Source organism: Spermophilus citellus (genome assembly GCF_964194105.1).
Source record: "Spermophilus citellus genome assembly, chromosome: 7".
NCBI classification, from domain to species: Eukaryota; Metazoa; Chordata; class Mammalia; order Rodentia; family Sciuridae; genus Spermophilus; species Spermophilus citellus.
Window position 1 is genome coordinate 84964799 of NC_138188.1, and position 7133 is coordinate 84971931.

A 7133-nucleotide genomic window follows, 5' to 3' on the forward strand; every position below is an offset into this window, starting at 1 on the left:
AATGTCCTTGGAATGAGGTTAATAAATCATCCTTGCGCTCTAGACCAAGTCTCAAGTATTTATTTGAAGTCCTCCATGCCTGACAATGAAGGAGCAGCCTATAAGAAGGCCATTGCAAGATGATGCAAACCTGGGCTCCTCAAAAGTAGGTAATGCTTTCAACTATCAGATCAGCCTACTGACTGGTTGAGATTATTCTAGACTTCCCAAGAATAATTGCTGAATTGAGAATCAGAATGATTTTTTAAAATTGATTATTTAAAATATTTAAAAACTAAGTTTTTTTTCTAAGAATAGACCAAGCAAAGGCTATGACACCCAGAATGTAGCCAATACATGAAAAGAAGGGCCAGAATTTTCCTTAAAGTTATCCATGTGGCCAAGAGGGAAACACTGAAAGTGACTGATTCTCAAAAATTGTACTCAGAATGTTGAGGACAAAAAAAAAAAAAAACAATTCTAGAACTTATATTGGGATGACAAATGGTGACATGGATTTATGATTTGAATTACATGTGTGGAGGGAGCTTCTCAAGTTTCATTTTTAAAAGGTTTTAATTCCTGCCAAAACTCACCTACAGGAGACTGGATGGAGTGGAGTGCCTGGCAAAGCTACCAGATCACAAAGCCCCACAGATTTGGGTACCTAAATGACCACAGTATTATACTTTTTTTTTTGGTGGGGGATGGGATTGAACACAGGCCCTCACACATTAAGCTTTACCACTGAGCTATATCCCCAGTCCTGACCACAATACTATGCTTTCTAAAACATTTTTTGTATTAATACTCTGTGATGATTCTAGGAACAGAATTGCCATTGTTAAAAATATAGTACCAACATGTAGGTCTCTTTCGGAGCCAAGAAAGTCTTTCTTTGTTACAACTTTTTGCATTCACCGAAAAATGCAGCTGGAATTGTTTCAACACCCAACTCAGAAATCTAAGACTCCAGTCCTTTCTCACCTCCCAGGTGGAACCAGTTATCTCTGGTGAGCAGGTGTGGTAGGCTGCATGGTGCCCCCCTATCTCCCGCCAGCCACTAAAACTATCCACATCCAAATCCCTGCAGCCTATACATGTTATTCTACTTGTCGAAGAAGACTTTGCATACATGTGTGATTCAGTTAAGGATACTGATATGAGGAGATTATCCTGGGTTTTCTGGGTGGGTCCAAGGTAATCACAAGGGTCCTTTAAAGAGGAAAACAGGAGATCTGGGGAATAGTGGATGTGACAAGAGAAAAGGTTGGAGCCCTGAGAGGAAGGAGCCACTCTCAAAAGACGGCAGACAGCCTCTAAAAGCTGGGAAAAGCAAGAAATGATTCTCCTCTAAAGTCATCAGAAGCCCTGCCAACACTTTGATCTGACCTCCAGAAATATATAGTAAATAGATTTATGTTGTTTTAAGCACAGAGCATGTGGTAAAATGCTAGAACGTGCCAAGAGCAATGGTTTGCTGGTCTTAGGTGACCTATCCAGGGCAGAGTGCTAAGGCAGAGTGCTAGGAAGAGACAGAGCTCATGAATGAACCAGGCCCACCGTGCCGCAGTCTTGGCTGGGCACAGAATCACGAGCCACCACACACCTTGTAGATTCAAACAACAATTCTTTATTCCCGAACTCACACCGGCCTCTACACACGTTCTGGGGAAATCCCAGTTCTGCTGCCGCCCAATTCACCTACTCCACGAGGCTTTCTTTTCCAATTACTTTCTGAATCTCAGGAGAACTCAACGGGAACTCAAGGATCGGGCATGCCTGAGGCAGCAGGATACGCCCTATTCCCAGCAGCAATAACCTTAAACGTGGAACTTCCCTAAACCCAAGGACAGGATACTCCCTAAAACCTGATCAGCTCTAAACCCGGATCTGCCCTGGTCCTTGAGCAAGGTCACCTTACTAAAGCATACATGCAATGTCACAGCGAATGTCCTCTAAGCAACATGGGGTACGCTGGCAAGGAAATTTTGATGCGTCATTCCTACTTGGCAATGGCCCTCAGCACCACCGAGGTAAGGTCCTGGGCTCTTGGCCCTTAGCCCACACTCCTCAGCACGGTGCTGATTAGGAAAGGCATAAACACTCTCCTTACGTCTCAACCTTGCTTGTCCACTTAAAGGATGCTGTATTAGCCAAGGTTCTACAGAGAAGCAGAATCCATAAAGGTGTGTGTGTGTAGAGTAGATAAACACAGAGATGTATTTTTAAAAATTGGCTCATGTCCTATAATCCCAGGGACTCAGGAGGATCACAAGTTTGAGGCCAGCCTCAGCAACTCAGTGAGAAGTAAGCAACTTAGTGAGACCCTATCTCAAAGTACAAAATAAAAAGCACTGGGGGTGTGACTCAGTGGTTAAGTGCCCCTGGGTTGTTCAACCCCTGTTTTTTTTTTTTTTTTTTTTTTTTTTAATGGCTCATGTAACTGTAGAGGCTGGCAAGTCCAGAGTCTGATGGGTGAGGCCTGCTCAGGAAAGACTTGCAGTCAAAGTCTGAAGGTATCTTTCTGGGAAACAGGAGCTGCTGTTGCAGATGAAGACTAAAGGCAGTCTACTGGAAAGCTCCCTTTGACTCTGGAAAGGTCAGCCTTTCCTTGTATTCAGGTCTTCATGTTGGGAAGCCCCGTCTGCTTTACTGGGTTGGGTGCCCATCTCACCTAAGAACACCCTCACAGAAACATCCAGAGGAAGGTTTGACCAAATGTCTTGGCACCCCATGGCCCAGTCAAGTTGGCAAGTAAAATTAACCAAACAGGCATCTGTGTTCAACAAGTAGTCAAGAAGTTTTCCAAAGAAGACCCCTTTGTTTCATTTTGTCTAGAGCTGGCTTACTGGGAAGGACCTATACAAAAACACAAGTCATGTCCATGAGAAACTAAAATACTTGAGAAAGATAAACAGAATTTATGCCAGAGCAGACTCTGGTTTGAATGTCCTGTTTTTCTAACCCAAAGTCCATGCCTTCAAAGGAGTTTGTCCTTGCAGGACTGTTACCTGTTCTAAAATCCAGAGCCTTTCTCCTTGACCCTGTCAGAGAAGAGCAGCATCACTCACCCTCGCGGCCCTCCCCACAGTGGACAATTGCCCTTACTGATTTTCTTTCTCTTCTGTTCTACTCTCACCACTCCCATCACTTTGCTTTCTCTCTCTCTCTCTCTCTCTCTCTCCCTCTCTCTAAAAATTTGTTCTTTTTAGATATGCATGACAGTAGAGTGTATTTTGACACTATACATACATGAAGCATAGCTTATTAGGATCCCATTCTTGTGGTTGCACATAATGTGGGGTTTCACAGGTTGTGTATTCATATAGGAACATAGGAAATTTATGTCCAGTTCATTCTATTATCTTTTCTCTTTCCATCCTGCCTCCCTTCCCTTCATGTCCCTTTGTCTAATCCAATGAACTTCTTTTCTCGCCCTCTCCCCTTATTGTGTGTTAACATCTGCATATCAGAAAGAACATTGGACCTTTGGTTTTTTTGAGATTGGCTTATTTCACTTAGCATGATAGTCTCCAGTTCCATCTATTTTCGGGCAAATGACATAATTTCACTCTTCTTTATGGCTAAGTAATATTCCATTGTGTATATACAACACATTTTCTTAATCCATTCATCTATTGAAGGGTACCTAGGTTAGTTCTATAGCTTAGCTATTGTGAATTGAGCTGCTATAGATATTGATATGGCTGCGTCACTGTAGGATGCCGATTTTAAGTCCTTTAGGTAGATGCAGAGGAGTGGGGTAACTGGGTCAAATGGTGGTTCCATTCCAAGTTTTCTGAGGAATCTCCATACTGCTTTCCAGAATGGTTGCACTAATTTCAGTCCCACCAGCAATGTATGAGTGTACCTTTTTCCCCATATCCTCACCAATATTTATTATTGCTTGTATTCTTGATAATTGCCATCATGACTAGAGTGAGATAATGGAGTAGTTTTAATTTGCATTTCTCTTAACTGCTAGAGATGTTGAACATTTTTTCATGTATTTATTGACCAATAGTATTTCTTCTTCTGTGAAGTGCCTGTTCAGTTCCTTTATCCATTTATTGATTGGGTTATTTGGATTTTTGTTTTGTTGTCTTAAGTTTTTTTGAGTTCTTTACATATCCTGAAGATTAATGCCATATCAGAGGTGCAGGTGGTAAAGATTTTCTCCCATCTATAGGCTCTCTCTTCATATTCTTGATTGTTTCCTTTGCTGTGAAGAAGCTTTTTACTTTGATATCATCCTAGTTATTAATTCTTGATTTTACTTCTTATACTTATTGAGTCTTACTGAGCAAGTTGATTCCTAAGCTGACATGACAGAGAGTTGGTCCTCCACTTTCTTCTAGTAGATGCAGGGTTTCTGGTCTAATGCCTAGGTGTTTGATCCACTTTGAGTTGAGCTTTGTGCAGGGTGAGAGACAGGTATTCAATTTCATTCTACTACATGTTCATTTCCAGTCTTCTCAACACCATTTGTTTCTCCCATGTATGTTTATGGCACCTTTGTCTAGTATGAGATAACTGTATTTATGTGGGTTTGTCTCTGTGTCTTCTATCCCATTGGTCTTCATGTCTGTTTTGGTGCCAAAACCAGGCTATTTCTCTTTCTATAGCTCTGGAATATAATTTAAGTCCTGGTATTGTGATACCTCCTGCTTCACATTTCTCGCTAAGGATTGCCTTGGCTATTCTGGGCCTCTTATTTTTCCAAATGAATTTTATGACTGCTTATTCTATTTCTATGAAGAACACCATTAGAATATTAATAGGTATTACATTAAATCTGTATCACACTTTGGGTAGTATGTTCATTTTGACAATATTAATTCTGCCTATCCAAGAACATGCGAGGTCTTTCCATCTTCTAAGGTCTTCTTCAGTTTGTTTGGTCTCCCTGTAGTTTTCACTGTAGAGGTCTTTCCCCTCTCCTGTTAGATGGATTCCCAAGCATTTTAATTTTTTGAGGCTATTTCCATCACCTTGCTTTTGTCTTCTTTCTCTACTTTTCTAATTCTTCATCCTTCTCTCTCTCTCTCTCTCTCTCTCTCTCTCTCTCTCTCTCTCTCCTTCCCTCCCTCCCTCCCTCTGTGTGTGTGTGTGTGTGTGTGTGTGTGTGTGTGTTCTATGTTTCATTTTTAAGACAGGCTCTCTGATGCCCAGGTTGGCCTCAGACTCCTGGCTCAGATGGTCCTCCTGGCTCAACCTCCTGAATGCTGGGGACCACTGACGGTGTGCACCACTGTGCCTGGCTCATCCCTGGGTTTGTGTGAACTGGTTGGTGAAAGCCTGGAAAATGGTTTCTACTCTTCTTTCTCAAACTCCTGGCAAGGATACTGGAAAGAGGGAGAAAAAGTGAGCATGACATCAAGAGAAAAAGAATAAAAATAAGAATCAGCGAGAGCTTTTGAGCGTGTGTTTGTGTATGAGTGTATAAGTGTTTGTATAAGTGTGTGACTCTTTAGAAACTCAGGGTTTTAAAGTGCTTTTACCTTAAAGCAAAATCCCTACCTTGTGTAACGAGTTCACAATGCTGGGGTGCCGGCTGTGAAGGGACTCATCCCACCCAGGTCTTTGTTCCTTCACACCTGCTTGCACTCACCCCAGATTTGAGAATCCTCCCATGCTCTCCTTACCTAGGATTCTCTCATTTTTCTGTATGTCAGCCTGGCGTCCCCAAAGGAGGAAAGGGAATGCTCCCCCAGGACTGTATCAGGCCTCCAACTTCCTCCATATAGCCCCAGAACACCTGAGTCAGAACACCCACTGACTTGGACAAAGCAGCTCTCTCCCAGCCTGCGTGAAGGCCTTCCTAATGGAGGTTGGCATTCCATCTGCTGTATTTCATGCTGCAGGCTTTATTAACCAAATGTTAATAAAACCAGCTTTAGACAGCTGCTCGTGGTTTTCCTTTGCAATGCGTCCAACAGAATCCCTTAGCGCTGCAGCCTGTGGTTGTCAACATTTTTGTCTCTGGATGTTCATAAATGATTATGTTGCAGAGCAGATTTCTGCTGGCTTCTCAACTGGGTGAGACACAGGGAAGCCCATCCCCCTTCTCAGAGCCAGGAGTGTCACTCAGGGGCACAGGACTGGCTCACAATTCCATTGGTAACTCAGTTTGGGTTTGGCAAGCAGAGGGTATCCCTTTCAAGTCCTTATTAACCAGATTTGTAAAAATGTTGTTCTCCTTTACCTGGTTACTGGTAACACTTCATAGTTAATTGCATTTAAAGTCATGATCCTTTTTTTTTAAATCTCAATCCCCCTTCCCTTTAAATGGTTATCTGTTAAAATGCTTAGAAGAGAAGGGAGTAAAATTATGAGATTTGGATTACCGTGAAACAGAGAGCAACAGAGCCACTCATTTAGAAGAGGGGAAGGAAAACTTTCCTACAAAGAGTCAGGCTTGTACAGTATCCCCATTCTCATCCTGTGGCAGCCACAGAATAATTCAGTGCTACTCTGACAAATGTAGGAACTCTTCAAAAAGTCTGGGGAGTGAAATATTGTCTTAACAATGATTCTTCCTTTTCTGATTAGCGGGGAGCCTGTATCCTGCTTCCAAAGGCAGGATCCAGTTTTCTTATTCATTTTCACCACAGTTGGAATGGAAAAATTGAAGTCATTGCTCTGATGGCGAAACACATCTTGTGGCGCTCAGAGCCAGCAGTCGGTACAGACAGGCGCAGGCAGGGTGCCTCTTTTCTCTGTGTAAAGAGTTTCACTCTGCGGAAACAGATGATTTTCGGTGCAAGCTCATATTGTACAAATGGCAGGCTCTTTTGATTAAATCTCTCTTTTATTTATAAGAATATCTCAGTTTTTTATGACTGACATCTCTGGTCTTAGCCATAAAAAATGTATTCTTCAATCTAAGGTCAGGAACTATTTGAGGGGGCGGGGGGAGTCAAGGAGATGCCAAGGGTCTGTGGAAACCAGAACTCCAAAGAATCAGCAGGGGTGGAAGAGGCAGCAGTGTCTTTACATAGGGGAGATTAACAATACTTTTGGATTTCCATCTTTCTTCGGAAGCTGAGAAATGAGGAAGAAAAACGGAAGGGGAGAAAAGGAGATTTGAAACAAAGAAAACTGATGCGGATTGAGCCCTTTATGTGCCCAGTGCAGTTAGAGCTGCCTTA